We start from the raw sequence: 15,581 nt of genomic DNA on the forward strand, positions 1-15,581 counted from the left end.
TGTCTGGTTGAAGGCATATGCGACACTCATTGGTGAAGAAAACCTGATGCCAATCCTGAGCGGTCCATTCGGCATATTGTTGGGCCCATCTGTACCGTGCTGCATGGTGTCGTGGTTGCAAAGATGGACGTCGCCATGGACGTCGGGAGTGAAGTTGCGCTCATGCAGCCTATTGTTCATGAGTCGTAACACGACGTCCTGTGGCTGCACGAAAAGCATTATTCAACATGATGCCGGTGCTGTCAGGGTTCCTCTGAGCCATAATCCGTAGGTAGCGGTCATCCATAGCAGCAGTAGCCTTTGGGAGGCCTCAGCGAGGCATGTCATCGACAGTTGCTGTCTCTCTGTATATCCTCCATGTACGAACAACATTGCTTTGTTTCACCCCGAGACGCCTGGACACTTCCCTTGTTGAGAGCCCTTCCTGACACAAAGTAACAATGCGGACGCGATGGAACCGCGGTTCTGACCGTCCAGGCATGGTTGAACTACAGACAATACGAGCCGTGTACACCTTCTTCCTGGTGGAATGACTTGAACTGATCGGCTGTCGGACCCCCTCTGTCTAATAGGCGCTGCTCGTGCATGGTTGTTTATATACTGGGCGGGTTTAGTGACATTTCTCAATAGTAAAAGGGGCTGTGTCTGTGATACAATATCCACAGTCAACGTCTATCTTCAGGAGTTCTGTGAACCGGAGTGATGCAAAACTTGTTTTGATGTGTGAATGAAGTCTCCACACTCTCCTTTCAGTTCCATTGAAAAGTGTCACAAGTGACAGTGAAGTAATGTGTGTGACATGAAGAATTTTACTAGTCATACCACCAATTTCTTTAAATGCTGCAAGCCTGCAAATTTAGCACAAAGTGCTTCTTGATGTACAGAACAATGAATCGTTGTAATTTTTTGCTCTCTCATTGTCAGCTAAATCTCTAAATTAATTCTGCGGGATACTTTAATATCATTACATAGGAAATTTTCAGTACTACTACAGAATATACATTGAGAAATCTCGTCCCTCTATTATGTCATTCCGGCTCATTTTTAAAAGCTTGTGTCAATAGATAAATAGACTACCTCTTTTTGCACAAACAGCCACTGGACCTGAACTGGTCCTTCATACCATGTACAAATAGAGGAAGGTGAACGGCACTGACACCGCGATTCTGCCGAACTGAAGACAGTGAGTCGACCGAAAAATGCCACACCGCAATATTAAATGAAATGTTACGCTGTACCGAGTTCCTCCAGGAAGGATCGACCAAAGAGCCGGCCGCTGTGGCCGAGCGGTTCTAGACGCTTCAGTCCGGAACCGCGCTGCTGCTACGGTCGCAGGTTCGAATCCTGCCTCGGGTATGGATGTGTGTGATGTCCTTATGTTAGTTAGGTTTAGGTAGTTTTAAGTCTAAGGAACTGATGACCTCAGATGATTAATCCCCTAGTGCTCAGAGCCATTTGAACCATTTTTTCGACCCACACGATGCCCGCACACCCGGCCCACGTGCAGTTTGGCATACTGTGGTTGGCCCTGGTCTACAGCTTGCATGATCGAGTCGCAGAAACCTAGAATACGGGGAAAGACATTTACGTCTAACGGCTGCTCCTGTGGCGCTCTTAATGACCGACCCCTCTTGGAGAGTATTTGGTGCAGTTCCTTAAAACCCTGCCTTCCCACGCGATTTTAAACTTAAGATTGAAGAGCTTCTCTCAGTGAGTTCCGTAATATATTTCAAGACGTAGATATCCATGTAATACTTCTGTTGGAGACCTGGCTCCAATCAAGTATTCCCACAAGTTCAGTAAACCTAGACTGCTACGTCTTTTTAAGACACGACAGATGTTTTCGTCGAGGGGGTGGAGTAGGGGTGAACATTTCATTTTTCACCTACTGTGCTTCATAAATCCAACAATAATGAAGATAAAAACTGGAATATATGTTCATAGAGATAAAATCCCTTGCCAGGAATTGCATGTATGCGTCCTCTACATACATCCTAAAGTATACGAGTTTGCTGGCTTTGAAACGACTCTTTCAAGTCTCGAATCGACATAGGAGCATGTAATTATAGCTAGACAATAGTCAGTCCAGTGTGAAATTTAATCGGATGCTTTCTTCTCCAAACATGTCGCTACTTCAGTTTGGTCCTACCCATCATACGAAAAACTGTCACACTCTCATGGTTATATTTGCAACGAAATCCTCAAACAGAGTAATTTGTGCCTCTCAAATATCTGCACCTGGCATCTCTGCTCATGGCATAATTTTCATGTCGTAGTCGCTAGAATGTCCCAGAAATAAAACCGCAACTGACTGCAAACCGAGACTTCAAACACAATAATTTATCTCAACTTGCAAGTGAGGCGCAAGAAATAGTGTTGGGGACGTCTTCTACTCCATTCCCGAGCATAAACGAAAAACTAGTTTGCTAACAAACTTACTCAGCTGTATGACGAGTATGCCCCCCTGAATATTGGAAAAGTGAGAAGGAAAACTGCACTCAGCTAACTGAAGAACTAAAACAGCTCATTAATCTCAGACATGCTGCACATCGGGTATAAAAACTATGTTCCGCGAGTGAAAATCATGTGCTAGCAGAAACGGAACAGAGTCAGTCAAGCTGTGAGGAATGCAAAACTCAGGTATGCCGATACATTAACCGACAACGGAAATAAACCAGTAGTCCTGTGGAAAATCCTGCGTGGTCTTGGTACAGACAAAGTAAAAGCTGTAGCTTATTCCATTGCCTTATCCGTTGAACTGAATCGGTACTTCCCACTGTCTACAACAACAACTGAACCACCAACGAAACAGAACTTCATTAATTACTTCACGGGGTAAACAACTGTAGCCACGAAAAATTCCATCCAGAGAATGTTACTTGCCACACCGTCAAAAGAACCATCACGCATATCAGATCAGCATCTACTGCACACGATGGCATCACAGTCCAAATGATGAAGCTTATTATTGACCCACTACTGCCCACGATAACTGATATCTTCAACCACTCCTCAACCACAAGCGTTTTTCCTGAGGCCTTGAACCAGAAACTAGTTAAGCCATTACCTAAAAAGGACGCTGCCACAGTATCAGCTGATTACCGACATACTTGTATACTGCTGTACTGTCCAATGCCTTAGAATGTACAGCCCGCGACAAGCTAAAAAACTAATTTCAAACAATCTACTAGATCAATACTAATCAGGCTTCTGTAAACATCAAAGCACAACATCTGCCTTAATAAAGGTAACAGACGACCTGAAGCTTGTTATGGATGCACAAGAGGCAACTATCACGTGCTTCTTAGACTTCAATAAAGCCTTTGACATTGTCGGCTATGACATTTTACTTGCCAAACTTAGTAGCCTAAATTTCTTGCCAAGTGCAGTGCAATGGTTTCGCTCATACATGACGTCTAGCCATCGATTCATCATGTCCTGCACTGTAAAGTCACAACGGAGACAAGTAGCTTCAGGCACCACCAGGGTTCGGTATTAGATCCTGAATTCTTTTCATTGTGATGTGTCATCAGTTTTGTCCTACTGCAAACGCCGTATGTGAGCTGATGACCTTTAGTTGAATCTAAATTAAAAACCAATAAACCTGAAGACAGCTATAGAGAATCTCAACATCGACCTGTGTGCATTATGAAGTTAAAGCTCAACCCATACCGAACCCAAACGGTACTGATTGGTTATTCTAGGCTCATTAACATGAACTATCGGGAATCCACATCATCTTTAATCCTAAATGGGACAAATATCAACTTCTCTCCTTCAACAAAGAGTTTAGGTGTAAAAACAGATAAAAGTCCAAATTGGATTGATCACGTAACTGCAATGTGCAAAAGGCATCAGTATCTCTCAAACGCCCTACAAAAATATAAAAAGATCTTCCCTCTTCACCTGGAAAAGAAATCTGTACAGACACTTATACTTACAATTACTGATTACGGTGATTTTATGCTGTAAGGCCTTCGTCAGGAAAGCTCACGGCACCTGGAACTGGTTATGAATACTTATGTTCGTTATATCTGAGATGTTCGACTCTTTGATCGTATTTCACCATCATATGTGTAGATATCCTGGTGCATCCAGACAAGCGCAGAGATTTCCATACCCACTGTCTTGTCTGCTGTCTTATCCACGAGCACTGTCCCTCATATCCCTCCTCGACGTTAATGCACTTGTCTGAACAACATAGGAGAAACGCCCGTTCCCACCAGATCAAAATCCTTTCTGTAGTACTCCATCATTCAGCCACCCTCGAAGCCCTGGCGGGTTGGGGATTTTCTCTCCCCGAGGACTGGGTGTTTGTGTTGTTATTATTTCACCATCATCATCATCATTATTCGTGTCAGTGTTTTGATTCTGTAAAAATTGGACTGTGTAAAAATTTGGACTTCGTACGGGCGCTGATGAATGCGCAGTTGAGCGCCCCACTAATCAAAACAGCTCTCGAAGTCCTCAGAAGCAGGAAGCCGACTCTGGAAAAACCTCCCGCATTATATTAGAGAAGTGAATAACGTTCCCAGCTTAAGAAGACAGTTAATGACACGTCTAATAAAGTAACAATAATGACTACCATTGTACCTGTACGCACCCATTACCCTTGTACGTCCCTGTTTCAATCTGATCTTCCATACTTCCCAATATTCTTAGCCGGTGCAGTCTCCTTAAATTTCCTTTCCCCAGAACTCGCTATATCAGAAAGCATCTACTACGAACACCTCTAAATATTTATTGTATCTGCCACTATAATTATTGTTATTATTGTTATTATTATTATTATTATCACTATTAGTGGCAGCAGTTGCATTAGTACAAGTACTGCCGGTAATAACTTTATTAGTTGATAGTCGGTATATTTTCTCATACCGTCATTTCACACACTTAATCATTTTAATACTAGTTGTCATATTAAAATTGTTATTTCTTAGCTAATTTTGGTGTAAGAAAGTTACTGTACTTGAGAATCCATGGTCCGACGTAACAGAGGTTCAAAATGGCTCTGAGCACTATGGGACTCAACTGCTGAGGTCATTAGTCCCCTAGAACTTAGAACTAGTTAAACCTAACTAACCTAAGGACATCACAAACATCCATGCCCGAGGCAGGATTCGAACCTGCGACCGTAGCGGTCTTGCGGTTCCAGACTGCAGCGCCTTTAACCGCACGGCCACTTCGGCCGGCACGTAACAGAGGGTCTGATGGTTCTAATTAGATCATGTTAAATAAATAAATATATAATTTTGTTAGTTAGTCTTACATCGCTTGGAAGACGACACTACGTTCTTCCAGCGTGTGCTCTTCACCGACAAAGCAACGTTTACGAACCACTGTTTTGCACATTCACGTGATATGCACTTCTGGGGAGCGGAAAATTAACGGTGGATCCGTTTTTACATACATTTTGACGCAGTCCAATTTTTTACGCAATCAAATCACTCTCACGAACGTGAAGCGTAAAGCTACGTTGCAGCATCGTAGGAAATTTCGTTGTGGGACCTTCCTTCATCCCAGGGATATTAAATTGAAATACGTATCCTCACTTTCTTACTAATATTCTATTTGTTCTTCTAGAAGAGGTACCATCGGACAAGCGACAGTGTATGTGGTTCCAGCACGACGGCTGTTCGGCTCACTCCTCCCGTGTACCAACGTAACAACTGAATGAAATGTTTCTTGAACGTTGGATAGGACGGAATGCTGCATTATAGTGGCTGGCCAGGTCTCTCGATTTGACTCCTTTTAATTTTTTTCTGCGGTGTGCCCTGAAAGATGTAGTCTATCATGAAGCCCGAACCGCCACATCATGCAACGGCATATCATTCAAAATACTTTCATCAATTCACTTATTTCTCGAACGTCGATTGCAAATGTGTCTCGCAGACGATGGTAAACAATTTGAGCACATACTGTAGTTAAGAAAAGTATATATTGTGTACAACATGTCGTCAGTCATGCAGAATAAACTTTTTAGTATATTTAAAGTGAATTCTGTCTAATTACAATGTCGAGTACTACTTATAGACACATTTGTCTGACGGCAGGTGGTCTACTTTAAGAAGCATTCAGAACTCTCCAGGCGAAGAAGGGTCAGGGAACTTATTTTTTTTTTCGAATCTAAGGAAGTTAATACAATAGTTTCCTTTTTCCCTTGAGTAAAGTTGTTTGTGGTTATGAAGCATGAATGACGTTTCTGTATCGGTGTTGACAACTGAGCAGCAACAGAGATGGTTTAAATACGAAACTGCATGACGAAACTGCAAATCTTTCCACAAAAAACCTGGAAACGTAGACACATTTGTAACAGTTTTCCTAAGCTCCATCTCATGCACCAGAAACTAGAATATGTCACAGTCCTAAATAAAAAAATCATCATATACAGGGTGACAATTATTGAACTACATGAAATAAAATCATTCTAACTTCTGAATGGTTTGTGTTAGGACGTTCAAACTGCACGGTTGGTCGCGGGATATGGTGGGAATTAGTATGCGATGTACGGTTTGGTTTAGCGACGAAGCCCACTTTCATTTGGATGGGTTCGTCAATCTGCAAAATTGGAGCATTTAGAGGACTGAGAATCCGCATTTCGCGATCAAGAACTCTCTTCATCCTCAACAGGTGACTGTGTGGTGTGCAATGTCCAGTCATGGAATAATCGGTGCCATATTTCTTGATGGCACGGCGACTACCGAACGGTTCGTGGTTTTTGGAAGATGATTTCATTCCCATTATCCAAAGTGACCCTGATTTCGAAAAGATGTGATGCATGCAAGACGGAGCTCGGCCTCCCTGAAGCAGGAGACTGCTTGATGTCCTGGAGGAGCACTTCGGGGACCGCATTTTGGCTCCGAGATACCCAGCGGTCGCTGGCATGGACCTTGATTGGCCGCCATATTCTCCGTATCGGAACACATGCGACTCCTTTTTGTGTAGCTCTATTAAAGATAAGGTGTACTGCAATAACCCCAAAACCACAGCTGAGCTGAAAACGGCTATTCGGGAGGTCATCGACAGCATCGATGTTCCGACAAATTTTGCTATTCGTCTGCGCTACATCATCACCAATGATGGCAGACATGTCGAACAAGTCATAACCTAAATCCGAATATCTGTAGTGGTGTTTACATGTTGAATAAAGGGTGTGCACGCCCTAGTTTGTAACTAGTTTGCGTTTTTGTTCATATACACTCCTGGAAATGGAAAAAAGAACACATTGACACCGGTGTGTCAGACCCACCATACTTGCTCCGGACACTGCGAGAGGGCTGTACAAGCAATGATCACACGCACGGCACAGCGGACACACCAGGAACCGCGGTGTTGGCCGTCGAATGGCGCTAGCTGCGCAGCATTTGTGCACCGCCGCCGTCAGTGTCAGCCAGTTTGCCGTGGCATACGGAGCTCCATCGCAGTCTTTAACACTTGTAGCATCCCGCGACAGCGTGTACGTGAACCGTGTGTGCAGTTGACGGACTTTGAGCGACGGCGTATAGTGGGCATGCGGAAGGCCGGGTGGACGTACCGCCGAATTGCTCAACACGTGGGGCGTGAGGTCTCCACAGTACATCGATGTTGTCGCCGGTGGTCGGCGGAAGGTGCACGTGCCCGTCGACCTGGGACCGGACCGCAGCGACGCACGGATGCACGCCAAGACCGTAGGATCCTACGCAGTGCCGTAGGGGACCGCACCGCCACTTCCCAGCAAATTAGGGACACTGTTGCTCCTGGGGTATCGGCGAGGACCATTCGCAACCGTCTCCATGAAGCTGGGCTACGGTCCCGCACACCGTTAGGCCGTCTTCCGCTCACGCCCCAACATCGTGCAGCCCGCCTCCAGTGGTGTCGCGACGGGTGTGAATGGAGGGACGAATGGAGACGTGTCGTCTTCAGCGATGAGAGTCGCTTCTGCCTTGGTGCCAATGATGGTCGTATGCGTGTTTGGCGCCGTGCAGGTGAGCGCCACAATCAGGACTGCATACGACCGAGGCACACAGGGCCTACACCCGGCATCATGGTGTGGGGAGCGATCTCCTACACTGGCCGTACACCACTGGTGATCGTCGAGGGGACACTGAATAGTGCACGGTACATCCAAACCGTCATCGAACCCATCGTTCTACCATTCCTAGACCGGCAAGGGAACTTGCTGTTCCAACAGGACAATGCACGTCCGCATGTATCCCGTGCCACCCAACGTGCTCTAGAAGGTGTAAGTCAACTACCCTGGCCAGCAAGATCTCCGGATCTGTCCCCCATTGAGCATGTTTGGGACTGGATGAAGCGTCGTCTCACGCGGTCTGCACGTCCAGCACGAACGCTGGTCCAACTGAGGCGCCAGGTGGAAATGGCATGGCAAGCCGTTCCACAGGACTACATCCAGCATCTCTACGATCGTCTCCATGGGAGAATAGCAGCCTGCATTGCTGCGAAAGGTGGATATACACTGTACTAGTGCCGACATTGTGCATGCTCTGTTGCCTGTGTCTATGTACCTGTGGTTCTGTCAGTGTGATCATGTGATGTATCTGACCCCAGGAATGTGTCAATAAAGTTTCCCCTTCCTGGGACAATGAATTCACGGTGTTCTTATTTCAATTTCCAGGAGTGTAGTTCAATAATGGTCACCCTGTATCTATATCGCTAGGAAATGAGGCTTTATCTTAGTAGCGTAGGCCTGTCTTGCTACATGTGTCGACGGAGTCTCGCGTGAGAGCTATGCTTGGTGGTGTTTACATTGCAATAGCTGACTCTAGCCTCGAGTAGTAAAACTACCTTAGGCTACCGTAGACTATCATAAGCAAGCGTAGATTACGGTAGCTTTCCTAGTAGCTTTAGTCAGTTAAAAGTCGCACCTGCGTTACTGTAAGTTAGGTGTGTGTGTTGCATACCTATCGGGCACTACCTCATAACGATCGCTTTCTTTACGTATGCTGTCAGCGTCTTATTAGATTCCCCTAAAAACCTGAAGCGGTGAACAGCCGACAAACTGAGTGAAGATATGTGGAGGGTGGGGTAACTACATCTACATCCATACTCCGCAAGCCACCTGACGGTGTGAGGCGGAGGGTACCTTGAGTACCTCTATCGGTTCTCCCTTCTCATCTCGTATGCTCCTACAACCACTCAACTACGGCATCTTCCCATACACAACAGCATTATCGGCAAACAACTCGGACTGCTGCCCGCCCTGTCCACCAGATCATTTACGTATATAGAAAATAATACCAGTCCTAGCGCACGCCTGGCGACATCCTTGTATCTGATGAACACTCACTATTGATGACAACATACTGGGTACTATTACTTAAGGAGTCTTCGAGCCATGCACACAGGTGGGAACCTATTCCATATGCTTGTATCTTTGTTAACAGTTAGCAGCGAGGCACTGTGTCACACACTTCCGTGTTAAGGAATCTGCATGTTGTTCTTCATCCACAGTTCGTGGTATAGCGTGTGAGAAAAGGGAAAGCTGAGTTTCCATAGCAATGCTTTCTAATTCATACTGACTCATGGACATAGCTTCTCAATCACAAGAAAATTTATTATATTCAGATTCTGAATATGTTCAAGAACTCTGAAGCAAATGGAGGTTCAGGATACTGGTCTGTAATTTAGCAGGTCCATTCCATTACCCCTCTTATATACAGGAGTCACCTGCACTTTTTACTAGTCGCTTGGGACTGCGTGGTAACGGCGAAGAACAATACATTTAGTAATGGGTGTGAGATTTACTATAAATACTTGCAACTACAATTCAACACACTGTGTGAAAGTTATGTACTGGATCCCCTCTCATCTACATCTACATCTATACTCCGCAAGCTGTCATAACCTCCCTTTCCTGTTCCAGTCGCGTATGGTTCGCGGGAAGAACGACTGTCTGAAAGCCTCCGTGCGCGCTCGAATGTCTCTAATTTTACATTCGTGATCTCCTCGGGAGGTATAAGTAGGGGGAAGCAATATATTAGATACCTCATCCAGAAACGCACCCTCTTGAAACCTGGCCAGCAAGCTACACCGCGATCCAGAACGCCTCTCTTGCAGAGTCTGCCACTTGAGTTTGTTAAACATCTCCGTAACGCTATCACGGTTACCAAATAACCCTGTGACGAAACGCGCCGCTCTTCTTTGGATCTTCTCTATCTCCTCCGTCAACCCGATTTGGTACGGATCCCACACTGATGAGCAATACTCAAGTATAGGTCGAACGAGTGTTTTGTAAGCCACCTCCTTTGTTGATGGAATACATTTTCTAAGGACTCTCCCAATGAATCTCAACCTGGTACCCGCCTTACCAACAATTAATTTTATATGATCATTCCACTTCAAATCGTTCCGCACGCATACTCCCAGATATTTTACAGAAGTAACTGCTACCAGTGTTTGTTCCGCTATCATATAATCATACAATAAAGGATCCTTCTTTCTATGTATTCGCAATACATTACATTTGTCTATGTTAAGGGTCAGTTGCCACGCCCTGCACCAAGTGTCTATCCGCTGCAGATCTTCCTGCATTTCGCTACAATTTTCTAATGCTGCAACTTCTCTGTATACTACAGCATCATCCGCGAAAAGCCACATGGAACTTCCGACACTATCTACTAGGTCATTTATATATATTGTGAAAAGCAATGGTCCCATAACACTCCCCTGTGGCACGCCAGAGGTTACTTTAACGTCTGTAGACGTCTCTCCATTGATAACAACATGCTGTGTTCTGTTTGCTAAAAACTCTTCAATCCAGCCACACAGCTGGTCTGATATTCCGTAGGCTCTTACTTTGTTTATCAGGCGACAGTGCGGAGCTGTATCGAACGCCTTCCGGAAGTCAAGAAAAATAGCATCTACCTGGGAGCCTGTATCTAATATTTTCTGGGTCTCATGAACAAATAAAGCGAGTTGGGTCTCACACGATCGCTGTTTCCGGAATCCATGTTGATTCTGGGTTTCCAAAAACGACATGATACTCGAGCAAAAAACATGTTCTAAAATTCTACAACAGATCGACGTCAGAGATATAGGTCTATAGTTTTGCGCATCTGCTCTACTACATTTGGCTTCTCTACCAGTGAAATTGTTATTAGCACAACCAGATTTTTTGCTTTCACATTTGTTGGCTTTGCTAACTCTCAACCCATCTCCACCTTCCAACCTCACCTAGTCCTCAGGCTACGCTACAGATCAGTCTGTCACCACAACCAAAATATTCAAGGAGCGGAGGGGGGCGGGGAACCTACGGAACGCTTTTGTTCTGCATAGTTATCCTCCTGTAAGCCTGTTTATAGCAAATTTGAAACTGCCAATGTTTAAATCAAATTTTATTCGAAACTGATTGATTTGTAACGCGAAACAGGGTATCTAGTAAAAATAAAGAAAACAATGCAGATTTATCACAAAGCGCTAGAAAACGCAATTCCCTCAACAAAAAGGTAACATAAAAAACGTAAAACAAAATTATATCAAACATCACCTCAATATTTCGTCGAACTTATATAAAACATGTTTCTGTTATTCATAAATAAATTTCGAATTTACCAATAATAACAGGAAACCCTTGCTTTCGTCATGATGAACAACAAGAATAATTATACATATTTTTTGTGCTGGTGTATGCAGACTGTACTTGCGTCAAAAGTAATTGCTTTGGTTATATAAAAGAGCTGAAGTTAAAGCGATCAACTAATATTTATTACTTATAAAATGCAATTTATGTTTTGTAACGATATAAAATACGCAATGGACTAACACTAAATGAAATGCGGTTCTAATTATGCGCAAAACTCAAAAAAGGACAAAGAGAAGTCGTCATTTACCAGTTTCTCTCTTACACATTCATTTATGTTTCTAACCAACCAGTGCTACCAATACTACCGGTAATCCTACAATTTACTACGTCATACGTCATTTACATAGCGTACCAAAACTACCGAACCATAGTTTTAGTAGCTCTGCTTTGATCACATTGCTTTCCAATTTTGGTGCATCTCCTGGATGTTCAACCTCAACTTTAACAATTATATCGTTGTGTTCGTCTTTTCAAGCGCTTTCGGACGTCGTTAAAAATAGTATATCACTCTGTTTAAAAAATCATACTTGCTTCAATACCTCGAGCAATACAAGAAAAGACACTTCATCACATACCAAATTACATGCCGCTTAGCGTACTCCCATTTGTCGAAATCCTAGTTTCGATACATAGAACCGTTCACGAAACAAGACGGCTTACATGACTCACCCTACATACTGCACTCGAATAAAATGTACATGTTTCAGTTCTTTCCATATTCCATATACTTGTCTAAGTAGAATCTATGGCACATGAATCAAGCAATGTAATGCAAGAAAAGACGTAATCGCATCCGTAGCGCCGGTTCGAGAACATTTTTCTACACAAGCGGATTTTTATTTCCTGCATCCCGTACCCTACAGAATGGGAAGACACCATAATATTTGCTACAATGGGAAGTACCCTCTGCCATGTTTTTCACAGCTGCGGAGTATGGATGTAGGTAGATCAGGTGATATTTTTCTGTTCCGTAGCACGCTTGCATTTGCCACTCTGCGCAGCCCCCTTTTATTGTTTTGGCTCGAATCCCACTGGCGAGTTACACGTGTGCTGAGCGAACAGTTGACAGTCGGCACTTCGCGTCTACGGCAGGGCAGACATGCGTGATTGAGCATGCTTGGTGTTTGTGTTGCTGCTTTACCTTAGGGCGCGGGCGGCAGAGCTGAGCCGGGCTCGCTGCTTGCTGGCTGCAGACTAGTTCCCACTGGCGGCCGCGCGGCGCGCCACTGCCCACGCTCCCACCACACCGCTGCGACTCCGACCAATCCAAAACACGATAAATTTAGCAGCGACGAAACGACGGTGGTTGCAAAATGAGAGCGCTAAATGTTCTCTATTCGCTTGTCAAACGGTCAGCTCTATGAGTTTCAGACATTCATGCCCGAAACCAAGAAGCAAAATTACTAAGAGTAGTAACACCATTTCGTACATCTCAGGTTCATTAGCTCAAGTGTTGGCTCGTATTTTGGCAACGATCTCATTCTTACGAAAGTTGGTGCAGAACCGTACCGAGGTGATCATGCACCCCTTTAACAGAACTGCCAAAGCTAACCCCCCCCCTCCCCCCCCCCCCCCCCGCTATTATCAGCAATTTTTTATACGCGGATTTAGTAAATCATGTTGGCAACATTGTTCGTTGTTCGTAGACCCGTGTATACTAGCCACGAACATTTCTACATAATAAGTATGGAAAGTATTCGCACCGTCTTCTACACTGAACAGACAATAAACATTTCACATTATGTAACCCTTCAGGCTTTCCCGGCGAGATCTTGACATGTGGAATAATCGGGTCTACTGCCGGATGTTTGTGTCGCTCTGGTACAATATTTCGGCCACGTAACTCGTTGCCTTCTTCAGGTGCTACCTGAGACTGTCTCAGGTAGCACCTGAAGAAGGCAACGAGTTACGTGGCCGAAATACTGTGCCAGAGCGACACAAACATCCGGCAGTAGACCCGATTATTCCACATGACATTTCACATTATGTTTCTGCATAATAAGTATGGAAAGTATTTGCACTGTCTGCTACGCTGAACAGACAGCAAACATTTCGCATTATGTTTTCGCATCAAGAACTACGCGATGGCGAGTAAAGAGGAAGAATTAATTATATGTGTGCAGCATTAATAATACTCGACGAAATAAGCATACGATGAAAACGACTTAGTCGTCGTCGGTGGACAAGAACGTATTACAGAAGATGTGGCGGGAATGACATGCTGTGTGAGCTGAATTTGGAAGATAGTTCTAGTTTTCGTAACTTAACTAGGATGTCGTCACCCGATTTTGAAATCCTAATGAATATTATAGGGCCAGCTGTTTCAAAGAAAAATACTTATTTCAGAAAAGTAAGTCCCGTGAGGCAAAGAATCACTATTAGTCTTCGTTTTTTGGTAACAGGAGATTGCTGTCAAAGCATTGCATATTTATTCCACGTTTCAAAGCCAGGACTAATCGTATAATTCCCGCAGTCCGTGAAGCTTTCGTTGAAGGATTATGTAAACGTAATTCACTTAGGTTAATAGCAATGAAAACAGCTCATTAAAGTTATTTCAAACTATCATTTCCAATAAAGAAAACTTCTTCAGCCTCAGTATTACACACACTTCTAGTGAGTGTGACAGGGGAATCCACAGTTGATGATCCCCTTGCCATATCCAAGTTTATTACTGACTGACGCCTATCACAATCACTTGATAATTTTGTGGTGATGCCAGAAACGGAGGCCGGCCGGCGTGGCCGTGCGGTTCTAGGCGCTTCAGTCTGGAAGCACGTGACCGCTACGGCCGCAGGTTCGAATCCTGCCTCGGGCATGGATGTGTGTGATGTCCTTAGGGTTAGTTAGGTTTAATTAGTTCTAAGTTCTAGGCGACTGATGACCTCAGAAGTTAAGTCGCATAGTGCTCAGAGCCATTTGAACCATTTTTGAACCAGAAACGGAGAAAATCAGCGCTATCCTGTGCTCATCATAAGAATAAACCTGATGTGAACACTACACCAAGTATTCTTCCACGTTTGCTGGAACCCCTTGGGATTTCATTGCACGTGAAGCGGTAGTCAAGTTGTCCCGAATAACGCGCACATCGACTGAGCGATAACACGGGACAACAGCTTTACCGGCGCATGTAACTTGGACAGCACAGGCCAGCCAGCTGCGAGTTCACGATATACTTAAATACTGAAGCCACTAAAAGTATTATAGTCAGCCGCCTCGTAATCTTTTCACTCCTTCCAGACCCAAATCCGAGAAATGCATTTCAGTAGTGGAACTGTCATCTGCTACACTAATAGCAAGTAGATCAATAACAGAATCCAAAAAACCATCAAAGTGACGTATTTTCTCCTCTTCTTTTATGACGAGCCGTTCTGTATCCCGCCAGCGTTCGGCAGAGACTCGTGAGAAAAGCATCATGCACTGGTTCCAGTACGTCTGACAGCTTGAACGCCTTGTTATTTCTCGCGACAGATCCCGTAACTTGGCTCCAGATCAGTTGTCTTCTGCTGGGTTCATTTGAAGTCGTACGATAATTTTGGGTGCCATACGTTATTAGAAACAAGCAAATGTGCATTTCTCATTAAAGTGATAATTAGATATGTGGTAATTAGCACATATTTGATGAATTTTACATTTAAAATTTACATTTTAATACCTACTCCGAATTTTTCTTTTGTTTCCTTCACTGCTTGCTCAATATACGGTTTGAATAACATCGGGGAGAGACTACAACCCTGTCTCACTCCCTTCCCAACCACTGATTCCCTTTCATGTCCCTCGACTCTTATAACTGCATTCTGGTTTCTGTACAAATTGTAAATAGCCTTTCGCTCCCTGTATTTTACCCCTGCCACCTTCAGAATTTGAAAGAGAGTATTCCAGTCAACATTGTCAAAAGCTTTCTCTAAGTCTACAAATGCTAGAAACGTAGGTTTGCCCTTCCTTAATCTAGCTTCTAAGATAAATCGTAGGATCAGTATTGCCTCACGTGTTCCAACATTTC

At 44.1% G+C, this 15,581-nt stretch overlaps 1 protein-coding gene across 1 annotated transcript in view; it reads right to left on the minus strand.

The window, feature by feature from the left end:
- The window catches only part of LOC124622470, a 289,053-nt gene extending 276,257 nt beyond the window's left edge, over positions 1-12,796 (minus strand). Inside the window, exon 1 of the mRNA XM_047148178.1 lies at positions 12,723-12,796. The gene's annotated coding sequence lies outside the window, so the exon portion shown is untranslated. The remainder of the gene's footprint in view (positions 1-12,722) is intronic.
- Between the last annotated feature and the right edge of the window lie 2,785 nt (positions 12,797-15,581).

Source organism: Schistocerca americana, chromosome 7, assembly GCF_021461395.2.
Source record: "Schistocerca americana isolate TAMUIC-IGC-003095 chromosome 7, iqSchAmer2.1, whole genome shotgun sequence".
Classification (NCBI taxonomy): Eukaryota; Metazoa; Arthropoda; class Insecta; order Orthoptera; family Acrididae; genus Schistocerca; species Schistocerca americana.